Source organism: Neofelis nebulosa, chromosome 8 (genome assembly GCF_028018385.1).
Source record: "Neofelis nebulosa isolate mNeoNeb1 chromosome 8, mNeoNeb1.pri, whole genome shotgun sequence".
NCBI lineage: Eukaryota > Metazoa > Chordata > Mammalia > Carnivora > Felidae > Neofelis > Neofelis nebulosa.
This window is the reverse complement of record NC_080789.1, coordinates 65,355,143-65,369,139: the sequence shown is the minus strand read 5'-3', so window position 1 is coordinate 65,369,139 and position 13,997 is coordinate 65,355,143.

The following is a 13,997-nucleotide window of genomic DNA, read 5'->3' as shown; positions in this document are numbered from 1 at the left end:
TGAGACCATGACCGGAGCTGGGACCAAGAGTATGATGCCCAACCAACTGAGCTACCCAGGTGCCCCTGAACTACACTTCTTTGACAATGATGTGTCTTTTTTTTTTCTGAATAAAACTGTAATTAAGCATTTATTCATAGTCTGATTTTGTGAAATATTGTTGGAAAAAGAGTGAACCAAACCAATGGATTTTCAAGAAATAGCAAGTCACACAAAGTATAGGTATAGGCCAAAATGCAAAGTATTTTAGTTTAAAATCCTGCCAAAGACTCCATCAAAAAAAACTGAGACTAATAAATGAATTCAATAAAGTTGTTGGTACAAAATCAATACACAAAAATCTGTTGTTTCTCAACACTGATAATACACTATCAGGGAAATAAAACAATACCATGTACAATTTCATCAAAAAGAATAAAAAGCCTAGGAATAATTTTAACCAAGGAGGCAAAAGACCTGTATATTGAAAACTATAAGACATTAATGAAAGAAATTCAAGAAGACAGAAATGGAAAGATATTCTTTGCTTGTGGATTGGAAGAACCAATATTGTTAAAACGTTCATACTATCCAATGCAAGCTATAGTTTCAATGCAATCCCTATTAAAATTTCAATGGCATTTCTTTTTTTTTAATTTTTTTAAACATTTATTTATTTTTGAGACAGAGAGAGACAGAGCATGAACAGGGGAGGGACAGAGAGAGAGGGAGACACAGAATCTGAAACAGGCTCCAGGCTCTGAGCTGTCAGCACAGAGCCTGATGCGGGGCTCGAACTCATGGACCGTGAGATCGTGACCTGAGCCGAAGTCTGACGCTCAACCGACCGAGCCACCCAGGCGCCCCTGGCATTTCTTAATATAATACATAATCCTAAAATTTGTATGGAACCACGAGAAACTCTGAGTAGCCAAAGCAATATTGAGAAAGAAGAAAGCTGCAGGTATCATGCAACCTGATTTTAAACTATATTTATAAAGCTACAATAATTAGAACAGCATGGTATAAAAACAGACACATAGAATGGAATAGAGAGTCCAAGAATAAACCTAATAAATGTACAACAAAAGACTCAAGAATACATAATAAGTGAAGGACAGTCTCTTCAATAAATGGTGCTGGGAAAACTGGACAGCCTCATGTGGAAGAATGAAACTCAACCACTATTTTACACCATACATAAAAATTAATTCAAAATGGATCTGAAACCATAAAACTCCTAGAAGAAAACTTAGGTGGTAAGCTCCCTGACATATATCTTGGCAGTATTTTTTTTATTCTGATACCCAAAGCAAAAGCAACAATAGCAAAAATAAATAAGTGGAACTACATCATACTAAAAAGCTTTTGCAAAACACAGGAAACCATCAACAAAATGAAAATGTATCCTACTGAATAGGAGAAAATATTTGCGAATCATGTATCTGATAAGGGCTAATATCCAAAATACATAAAGAACTGATAAAACAAAATAGTAAACAATCCAACTTAAAAATGGGCAGAAGTTCTGAATAAAATTTTTTTCCAAAAAGACTTACAGATGGCCAACAGATACATGAAAAGATGCTTAATGTCTTTAATCATTGGAAATGCAAATCAAAACCACAATGAGATGTCATTTCACACCTTTAGAATGGCCATTTTAAAAAAACACAAGAAGTAACAAGTGTTGGTAAGGATGTGGAGAAAAGGGAACCATTGTGCACTGTTTATGGGAATGTAAATTGGTGTAGCTATTATGGAAAACAGTATGAATATTTCCCCAAAATATTAAAAATAGAACTACATATGATCCAGTAATTCCACTTTTGTGTCTATACCCAAAGAAGACAAAAACACTAACTCAGATCCTCATGTTCATTGAAAATGCTTTGAAATAAAAGAAGGCAAATTAGGATGTAAAGATGATTTGATAGTTTAGCATTTAGGAGTGACAGCAGAAAAGCATGTCCATGGGTCCAGGGAATGGAGGGCATATTTAGTAATCCCAAATGGTACTAATAAAACTAGACTTTCCTGAAAAAAAGAAAAAGAAAGAAAGAAAAAGAAAGAGAAAACAGTATTTTTCTAAAGACTGTAATAAGATCCAAAATTTGTGAAAAGAATCAACTGGTCAATTTCTAATTTAGTGTATAAACTAAATAATAAAAATACTGATAATATCATAAAAGTTCTTAATAGTTTTTATAGTTTAATAAAACATAATAGGCCTTTATCTGATAGGAGGGCAATAGTATTTTAAAAAATGGAGTAAATACAGGCAATTGTTTACATACCTGGTACAATGCAATGAGAAAAACAGAAGGTAGAACAAAAAATTATATGAAAATATTTAGGAATATTATAGAAAATAATTCCAGGTATGTGCTGTAATTGATTAGGCATCTACATTTTTGAAGAAAAGCACCCAGTGAATTATCTGCAGTACACAATTGAGTCAGTTTTTGTACTGGTAATATTTGTTGCTTTAAAAGAATTTGTGTCAGCCACAAAGGAGTGTATTTCTGATACATTATTGTCTACTTGAAATGATTGTGACTTTGATAATGTTTGAAAGAGAACTTAATTGCATTTTGTTCTAATGGTATTTGTACAATAGTGGGAAGGAAGTCTGAAGTCAAGCTACAAATTTGTTAGAAAATTTTCCTGAAGTCATCATTTGGCACAAAGTTGTCGATTACAATTATGTATTTTAAATAAAATAAGTCAATAATTTTAAAATATTCTAGATAAAATTTAGTCTAACACCAATACAATCCAATTAAAATTGGGTTAAAAACTGTAAAGAACTTGACATTATTAAAACTGCTTAAGTGCTGAGGTTGGCATGTAGTTTACAAACTGCCACTGCTGTATGTCAGGCATATTCTTCAATATATGTGCATTTTTCTCACTCTTTTTATTCTGGTTTAGCAAAGAGATTGGCTAACATTAATTTGTTATAAGACCTTGCTTTAACGATTGACATTTTTTTGAGAGAGAGAGAAAGAGAACATGAGCAGGGGGAGGGACAAAGGGAGAGGAAGAGAGAGAATCTCAAGCAGGCTCCACACCCAGTGCGGAGCCCCATACAGGGCTTGATCCCATGATCCTGAGATCATGACCTGAGCTGAAATCAAGAGTCACATGCTTAACCAACTGAGATACCCAGGTGCCCCTAATGATTGACATTCTTGAAGAATTTTCACTATTTTCAGTTGCACTGCAGTCAAGATCAACTAATATTCAGAAAGTAAAAACATTAAGTGTACCATAAAAGATTTGGAAAATTTTTAATTGGATTATGAAATATGAATCTCACGTTAGATTTAAGTCAAATGAATTTAAAGACATTCCACTTAATAAATTTGAAGCTCTGTATAGGAATATATTTCTAAAAAGTAATGAATTTGTCTTTTATTAGAAACAAAGCATCTTTTATTTGTTTGTTTGTTTAAGTCATCTCCATACCCAATGTGGGGCTGCAGCTCAGCACCCTGAGATCAAGAGTCCCATGTTCTACCTATCGACTAAGCCAGCCAGGTGCCCCAGAAGCAAAGCATCTTGATTACTTTGATTTACAAGAACTATTTCCTTGGATTTATGGAGATTTAACTTTGGCTGTGGGGGGAGGTTGTATCATTCAAATGAAATTTTAAAACTTAAAATAATTCTAATGACTTTCAGGAATTTGTAGATAATAATGTAGAATCACACAATGTTACAATACCTGCAACTATACAAAAAGTGGGGAAAAAATCACGCTATTATAGTCAGTAGTACTAAAGCTGAAAAAAGTCTCCTTTTAATTGCATTTGCATGAGATGAGAAATGGGAGTTTAATAGTAGAACATGTATAAAACTTAATTACACAGGGGCGCCTGGGTGGCGCAGTCGGTTAAGCGTCCGACTTCAGCCAGGTCACGATCTCGCGGTCCGTGAGTTCGAGCCCCGCGTCAGGCTCTGGGCTGATGGCTCGGAGCCTGGAGCCTGTTTCCGATTCTGTGTCTCCCTCTCTCTCTGCCCCTCCCCCGTTCATGCTCTGTCTCTCTCTGTCCCAAAAATAAATAAATAAAAATAAATAAATAAAACTTAATTACACAAAACTTACTGGAAAAAGAGCAGATTATATCCATCAAATAGTGGTTGTACCATTATACTTTGCTTTTCTCCTGTGTTGGGTCCTATATCTCTTTACTCCTGATTTCTCAACATTGGCACTATTGACTCATTTTTCCTTATCTGTTTTTTTGGTGTTTTATTTTGAAAATGTAACATTGATTAGCATGTGTCTTTGAGAAATAAGTAGGACAGTTGAGAAAGAACTTAGCCTGAAAGAAATGTGCCCATCCTGGTATTCACATTCTTGAGCCTCTGTCACATCTCAGAGGGCAAGGTTTAACCATTTTTGCTAAAATTACTTTGGCCAGTGTGTGACAGCACTGTGAAAGGAAGTTCTCATCCTTAAAAATCGTAGCAAGAATGGATATTCTTAGAAAGCTATTGATTTAAAATACTCTCCCTTCTCCAATTGTGTCAAAGTCCCTCCCTTCTCCAATTGTGTCAAAGTCCTTGTAAGACTTTTTTTTTTAAGAGCAGTTTTAGGTTTACAGCAAAATTAAGAGGATGGTACAAAAATTTCTCATATACTCCCTTGTCCCCATATAAGCACAGCTTGTCTTATTGACATTCCCCACTGGAATGGTACATTAAAAATTTTTTTTTTAATTTGAGTATACTTGACACATAATGTTACATTACTTTTGGGTATATAGGATGGTACATTTGTTACCAAGGATGAACTTACACCGCATGTCATAATTATCCAAAGTCCATAGTTTACATTTGGATTCACTTTTGGTGTTGTTTATTCTTAGTTTAGACGAATACACAATGGCATATATCCATCACTATAGCATCATTCAGGGTATTTTCACTACCCTGAAAATCCTCTGTGCTCCACCTATACATCCTTCCTTCCACTTCAACCCTGGCAACCACTGATTTTTTAGCTATGTCCATAGTTTTGCCTTTCCTAAGAATATCATATAGTTGGGATCATGCAATATGTAGCCTTTTCAGATCAGCTTCTGTACTCAGTAATGTGCATTTAAATTTCCTTCATGTCTTTTCATAGGTTCTAAGTTTTGTAAGAAACTGGCAAACTATTTTCAAAAATGGCTGTACCATTTTTCATTCCCACCAGCAAAGAATGAGAGTTCCTGTTGCTCCATATCCTCATCAGCATTTGGTATTGTCATTGTCCCAGATTTGGGCCATTCTAATAAAGGTATAATGGTATCTTATTGTTTTAATTTGCATTTCTCTTCCTGACATATGACGTGGAACATCTTCTCATATGCTCATTTAGCATCTGTATATCTTTGGTGAGATGCCTGTTCAGATCTTTGGGGTGTGTGTGTGTGTGTGTGTGTGTGTGTGTATGTGTATGTGTATGTGTGTGTGTCCCTGGGTGGGCACAAATGGCCCATTTTGTAATTAGGTTTTCTTATTGATGAGTTTTAAGAGTTCTTTTTTCTTTTAATGTTTATTTAGTTTTGAAAGAGAGAGGGGGACAGAGGATCGGAAGCAGGCTCTGCGCTGACAGCAGAGAGCCCAATGTGGGGCTCAAATTCATGAACTGTGAGATCACATGACCTGAGCTGAAGTGGGACTGAGCTACCCAGGTGCCCCAAGAGTTCTTTTTATATTTTAGATAATACTCCTTTATTGGTTGTATCTTTTGCAAATACTTCTCCCAGTCTGTAGTTTGTCTCCTTATTTTCTTGACATTGTCTTTCACACAGTAGAAGTTTTAAGTTTTGTTGAAGTCTAGCTTATCCATATTTCTTTCATGGATTGTGCTTTTGGTGTTCTGTCTAAAACATTGCCATATACAAGGTCATCAAGGTTTTCTCCTATGTTATCTTCTTGGAGTTTTGTAGTTTTACATTTTACATTTAGATTTATGATCCATTTTCAGGTAATTTTTATGAACTGTACAATGTATGTGTCTAGATTCATTATTTTCATTGTGAATATCTAGTTGTTCCAGTATCATTGGTTGAAAAAATTATCTTTGCTCCATTGTAGTGCCTTTTCTTCTTTGTCAAAGTTCAGTTAGCTATATTTATGTGGGTCTATTTCTGGGCTGTCTGTTCAGCTGCATGATCTATCTGTCTTTCATCAGTACAACACTGTCTTGATTACTGTAGCTTTATAGTAGGTCTTGAAGTTAGATAGTGTCAATTCTCCAAATTTGTTCATCTTTTTCAATACTGTATTGGCTATTTTTGGTCTTTTGCTTCTCCATATAGACTTTAGAATCAGTTTGTCAATATCCACAAAATAACTTGCCAGGATTTTTATTGGGATTGCATTGAATGTACAGATCAATTTGCAAAGAAGTGACATCTTGACAACAGTGACTCTTCTTACCTGTGAACATGCAGTATTTCTCCGTTTTAGTTCTTTGATTTTGATTATCAGAGTTTTATAGTTTTCCTCATACAGATCTTGCAATGCTTTATTCTTTATTGTGGGGGACTATCCATATTCATATGTGTAACTCTAGTTCATGCTTTGAAGTATTCCATTAACACATATGCCATTGCTGATAGATATTTAGATTATTTCTATTTTTCACTCTTGTAAACAGTATTGAAAAGACATCCATCTGTTTGTATGCTAGAGTTTTTAGGTACATATCTCCAGTTTACCCTTTAATCTACTGTGTGTGATCTCATCTCTCTACATCCTCACCCAAAGTTGGTTATTATCAGACTTAAATCTTTGTAAGGTTGATGGGTATGGAATGATAATATCATTATTTTAATTAGCATTTGTTTAATTGAAAATGAGAATATCTTTTTTTTGATGTTTATTAGCCATTTGGATTTCTTTGTTTGAATAACTTATTCTAATCCTTTGTTCATTTTCCTCCTTGTTCATTTGCTGTGGGGTTTTTTTCTATAGTCCCTCCTGGTACTTGTTTGTTGGTATACATATTTTAAGTTGCATAAATGCAGTTTTATTATCATCTTTCCCTTAACTTCATTGATACTTCTAAGTAAAAGTCATTCATTTTGCTATTCAATTAGTATTTGTCAGGTACCTACTATATGCCAGGTACAGTGCCAAGAACTGTGTATTTACTGGAGAACAAGATAGTGATTCAGAGGGACAAATAATTAAGTTAGTAGGATGCTTTAGATAAGTACTCTGATAGAGGAAAATACGGGAGGCTACATAGCCTTTCTGATTTTCTTCAGACTTGGAAATCAGAAATCTTCCTAGAGGAATTGATGTCTAAACTGAATAGTAAATAGGAATTAGCAAGGCAGAGGGATGTATGTATGTGGCTGGTTTACTGGAAGCGATAGAGTAGGATCAATAAGGGGAAAACAATGCATAGTAGAGCTGTGCTTACTTTAAAAATGAGGGAAAATTCAGTATAGTTTAAGCCTTGGGTGCACGAGGTGGTAGTCACTGATGAAGCTGGAAAGGGAAGCAGGGGCCAGATTTTACAAGACATTGGAAGACATGTTAAGGAGTTTGAACTGTATTGTAGGACAACTGGGGAGCCATTAAACATTGTGCCTTAAAGTATGGATTACCTACATCAGAATTACCTATGAGGCCCCTGAGTGGCTCAGTCAGTGAAGCATCCAACTTCTGCCCCTCCCCAACTTGCACTCTGTCTCTCTCTGTTTCAAAAATAAATAAACATTAAAAAAAAAAATTAAAAAAAAAAAGCATTTAGATAAGAACCACAAAAGTGCTCAGCTTAAATATTCATCCCTCTTTTGAGATTTGAAAAAATACAGAGTTTAATTTTTTCATATATAGTTATAAAAATGATTCCTTATGGGCCTACCCAAAAAGGCAAATTTACATAATAGTTTAATACAAAATTAAAATTTAAGGTTCAACTAAACCATAATGTATCTTTGTGGTCACAAACCGTTTCTTACCTTGCTTTTTGGATGTTTTCCCTTGATTTTTCTTTACACTTAAAATAATAGTCATGTCTGGAAAATAATGTATAACCTAATAAAACCCCTGTTTTCTGATGTTTTTGGTTTTGGTTTTGGTTTTGTTTGCTGCATACATTCTCCTAAGGCAATTTCATCCTTTCCTGGGTCCTTTGTTACCATTTTTATGCTGATGATTTTGGCCTATAGCTCAGAGGCAAAGCCAAAGTTGTCTGAGGCCTGAAGTTTACACAATTAGGGAGACCCTCTCGAGAAAATTAATATAGATCTTCAAATATAGAATTTTCAGGGCCTGTCTCAAGGCCTTGAAAAGGACCTTCACAAGAGAGGCCTAAAGGTTAACTTCATCAGCTTCACAGCAAACCTGCCTCTGCTATAGCTGTATCTTAAACCCAGATATTTATTTTAGCAACTCTAGAACTATCCCCTAGCTGCCTACTGGATATCTCTATTTTTAAGTCCCCCTTACAATTAATAGGCCCACCGTTGAACTTGGTGTCTCTCCTTCCTACTCTCACCATTACCTCTAGAAAGTTGCTTGTTTTCGTATATTCTCCAGGTTAGAAAATAGCATCAGCATTTATCCAGTTACAGAAGTTACCTCCATATCCAAACCATCAAGTCTTGACAATTCATCTTCCAAATAATTTGACATTCACCTCTCTCTAGTTCACCTACTTCTCTCCAACTCCAATCCTATTCTAGTTTAGGCCATCAACTTCTCTTACCCAGATTATTCCAATAGCCACCTATTGAGTTTCCTGGCCTCCAGTTTTACCACCTTCCAAACTATTCGTATTGCAACCAAAGTTCTCTCTCTAGAATATGCATCTGATCATATCATTCCCTAAACTCAAATACTTTACTGTACAAACTTCAATATGCATAAGAAATTACTTGGCAGTATTGTTAAAAGATACAGATTTGGGGACTTTACCCCAGTGATCTGATTCAGTAAGTCTGGGGTAGCATATAGGAATGGTAATTTAAAAAAAATTTTTTTTTTAATGTTTATTTATTTTTTGAGAGAGAGAGAAAGAGAGACAGAGTGTGAGTGGGAGAGGGTCAGAGAGAGAGGGAGACACAGAATTGGAAGCAGGCTCCAGGCTCTGAGCTGTCAGCACAGAGCCTGATGTGGGGCTTGAACCCACCACGAACAGTGAGATTAGACCTGACCCGAAGTTAGACACCGAACCAACTGAACCACCCAGGCGCCCTTAGGAATGGTAATTTTTAACAAGATTTCTAGGTAATTTTTTTTTTAATGTTTATTTTTGAGAGAGAGAAAGACAGAGCGCAAGCAGGGGAGGGGCAGAGAGAGAGAGGGAGACACAGAATTTGAAGCAGGCTCCAGGTGTCAGCACAGAGCCCAATGCGGGGCTCAAACCCACGAACTGTGAGATCATGACCTGAGCCAAAGTCAGATGCTTAACCAACTGAGCCACCCAGGCGACCCTAAATGCTTAGATGTTAACTATGTATTACATGATATATATAATATGTATATAGTACATATGTTAGATACTTTAGCCTCAAAAATCTAGTTCAAAAAACGGCCTTCTCTTCTTTATCTTAAAAATTGTCAAAGAGGGGCTCCTGGGTGGCTCAGTTGGTTAAGCATCTGACTCTTGGTTTTGGCTCAGATCATGATCCCACTGTTCTTGAGTTTGGACCCTACATGGGGCTCTGTGCTAACAGTGTGGAGCCTGCCTGGCATTACGTCTGTCTGTCTGTCTCTCTCTCTCTCTGCCCCTCCCCCACTTGCTATCTCTTTCTCTCTCAAAAATAAATAAACACCCCATGTTTATAACAGCACTATCAACAATAGCCAAAGTATGGAAAGAGCCCAAATGTCCATTGATGGATGAATGGATAAAGAAAATGTGGTATATATATATATATATATATATATATATATATATATATATATGATGGAGTATTACTCAGTAATCAAAAAGAATGAAATCTTACCATTTGCAACTACGTGGATGGAACTGGAGGGTATTGAGGGTATTATGCTAAGTGAAATTAGTCAGAGAAAGACAAAAATCATATGACTTCACTCATATGAGGACTTTAAGAAAGAAAATAGATGAACATAAGGGAAGGGAAACAAAAATAATATAAAAACAGGGAGGGGGACAAAACAAAAGAGACTCATAAATATGGAGAACAAACAGAGGGTTACTGGAGGGGTTGTGGGATGGGGATGGGCTAAATGGGTAAGGAATCTACATTAGGGAATCTACTGAAATCATTGCTTCACTATATACTAACTAATTTGAATGTAAATTTAAAAAATAAAAAAAGTAAAAAAAATAAATTAAAAAATACACATTAAAAAAAACTTCTCTGTTTAAAAAAATTGTCAAAGAAAGGACATTATTGACTCTTTAATAATGTCACATGATTAGAAACATTTTATGTCTAATCTAGATCTCTGATTCTCACAAAAGAAAAGGACCATTTTTTAAAAATAAACTTCATTGAAGTATGTTTTGCATGCAATATGATTCATCAGTTTTTAAGTATACATTTCAATGTGTACAGCAGTGTAACCACCATAACAAGTCAGATATGTATTTCTGTCACCCCCAAATGTTCAGTTCTTCCCCTTTGCCATCAATCTCTTCCCCTAATCTTGTACTCCTTCCCCAGGCAAACCACTTGGTCTGCTTTTTGTCATCACAATTTTAACTTTACTAGAACTTCATATGAATGTTTGTAGTCTTCTGTGTCTGGCTCTGGCTTCTTTCACTTAGCATAATGCTTTTGAGATTATCCAGGTTGTTTTATGTAGCAGTAGTTCATTCCTTTTTAATGCTAAGTAGTATATTCCATTATGTGGATGTATCATAATTTATGGACTCACCAGTTGATGGACATTTGGGTTGTTTCTAGTTTGGGGCTATTATGAATAAAACTGCTATGGACATTTACATAGCAGTCGTCATATGGACATCTGTTTTTATTTCTCTTGAGTGAATGCTTAGGAGTGTATTGCATTGTAATGTGCATTTAACTTTTTAAAAAACTGCCAGACGGGGCGCCTGGGTGGCTCAGTCGGTTGAGCGTCCGACTTCGGCTCAGGTCGTGATCTCATGGTTCATGGGTTCGAGCCCCGCGTTGGGCTCTGTGCTGACGGCTCAGAGCCTGGAGCCTGTTTCGGATTCTGTGTCTCCCTCTCTCTCTGACCCTCCCCCGTTCATGCTCTGTCTCTCTCTGTCTCAAAAATATAAATAAAGGTTAAAAAAAAAATTTTTTTTTTAAAAACTGCCAGACTTTTACAAAGTGACTGTGCTAGTTTGCATTCCTGAGAGCAATGTATGAGAGTTCTAGTTGTTCCCCATTCTCCACTGGTACTGAGTATTGTTGGTCTTCTAAATTTTAGTCATTCTAGTGGGTGCTGTGATATCTCATTGTGGTTAATTTGCATTTCCCTAATAACTAATGAAGGTTCACATCTTGTATTTATACACACACACACACACACACACACACACCTGTATTGGTGGGGTCTTTTGCCCATTTGTTAATTGGATTATTTGTCTTATTATTGAGTTGTAAAAATTATTTATATTCTGGATAGAAGTTTTTTATTAGATACATGCTTTGCAAGTATTTTCTTCCAGTCTGTGGTGTGTTAATTTTTCTTAATAGTATTTTTCAAAAAGCAGAAGTTTTTAAGTTTTGATGCAGTACACTTTATCAATTTTTTTCTTTTATGGCTTGTGCTTTTTTCATTCTAAGAAATCTTTGTATAACCCAAGGTCATGAAGATTTTCACTTATGTCTCATAGTTTTAGAAGTTTTATAGTTTTAGCTCTTACCTGTAGGTCTCTGATCCATTTCAAGTTAATTTTTTAGCATTTGGTGTGAGGTAAGGGTCAAGGTTTTTCCATATGGATACCCAGTTGTTTTAGGACCATTCATGGAAAAGGCTATCTGCCTCCCTCCCCCCATTCAATTACTTTTATAATTCATTTGTATTTAAATGAACATATTTGTGTTGGTCTATTTTATTTATTTATTTACTTACCTATTTTTATTTATTTTTTTGAAGTAACCTCTACACCCAACATTGGGCTTGAACTCATGAACCCGAGACCAAGAGTCCCATGCTCTACTGACTGAGCCAGTGAGACATCCCTGTGTTAGTCTATTTTGAAACATTCCGTTAAACTATTTGTCAACGATTGTCACAGACTATGAGTCTGGAGTTCTAACTTGTCCAGCAAGAGAGCAGATGCAGAATTGAATATGAGAGAGGCTAATGTCTGAGGACAAGAGCCCGAATGGGGGTTTTGTCTCCATATTTATTGAACTCACAGGTTATTACCCACGTGGTGAATGTGAAGAAAACAAGGTCATACACACGTGAACGTGGAGAAAACAATCAGACAATAACCATTAGAAGCAAAGGGTCTGGGGGCAAGTGGAGTTTCTGATCAAAGTACAATAGTATATTGGCATCAGGTAGAAAGTAATTTCCTGCAGGTGATATAACAAGTTACTCATGATCTCATTATAATATCTTGCTAGCTAACTTCAGGCGCTTTTTTTTTTTAATTTTTTTTTCTTTTTTTTTTTTTTTCCAACGTTTTTTAATTTATTTTGGGACAGAGGGAGACAGAGCATGAACGGGGGAGGGGCAGAGAGAGAGGGAGACACAGAATCGGAAACAGGCTCCAGGCTCCGAGCCATCAGCCCAGAGCCTGACGCGGGGCTCGAACTCACGGACCGCGAGATTGTGACCTGGCTGAAGTCGGACACTTAACCGACTGCGCCACCCAGGCGCCCCAACTTCAGGCGCTTTTGCCACATGGTGGCAGCTTTCTGCCCTAAGCTTTTTTCTAACCCCTTTATGTAAGTAGAACCTATTTCCCCACAAACGATAATCTTTCAGTAATGAAAATAATTTATTTTACTTTCTTAAAAATATTCTGAAGTTATTCTTGGATTTTATGAAAAAGGGCTGAATCCTATACTGTGAACAATTTGCATTCTTCCCAAATATCTGTTACTCAAACCAGAAATGTGTGTGTGTATTAAAGGTATTTTCCCATAAGTAATTCCTAGGATAGTAAACTATCATTGTAGGGAATGTACATTTTTTTAAAAGTAAACTCTACATCCAACATTGGGGCTTGAACTCATGACCCCCAATTCGAGTTGCATGCTCTACTGATTGACCCAGCCAGGCACCCCCAGAATATACATTTTTTATGTGTAAGATGTAATTAGGTATTCTTTGATTATAGCTTCATTTTCTCAGAATGTAAAAAAGGGAGTAAAATAAACTCTTGTCATTCACAAATCTTTAAAACAATCAAAACTATGTTCTATTAATGAAGAATGATAAAATATTGAAAATTTCAGAGGATAAAGCAGAATAAATGCTGTTCTTTGGGAATAACAACCACATAAATACCACAAATCAAGGAAGGGGATTTCCTGGCTTCGGCTTCCAAGCAGTTCCAATAAATGAAGGAGGAAGTGATTTTCCTTTTTTAAAAACTTATTGTTGGCAGAATTAGTATACTTCCTTTCTATCTTTTGGAATTTTAAACACATGTATACTAATATTCCTGAACTTCATAAACATCTGGGATTTTGTCAGAATCTTAGTTTGCAGAATGTTAAATTGTTTCAGTAAATAGTGTGTTGTAGAAACGTTACAGGAGGGAGATGATGCGTTATCAAGTGAGAGGGAAACACCCAGGTATTAACACTTGGCTAGGAGGGATTCCTCCTTCTGCTGGAATAAGCATAAGCTCTGGAATCAGAATTCATTTGCATTTCACCTCTTTTACTTCTTAATATGAGTCAAGGGGCAAGTTTCTTAGTTTCTCTAAATCTCAGCTTCTTCCTTGGCAATAATACTTGGCTGACAGTATTGTCATGAGGATAAATTAAATGAACACCTAGTACTCTCCTTAGCATATAACACATAATGAGTAAATAATAGATCCCTTTCCCATTTCACCCAGCCCTTTCTCATATAGGCTTAGTTTTCTGGAGGTA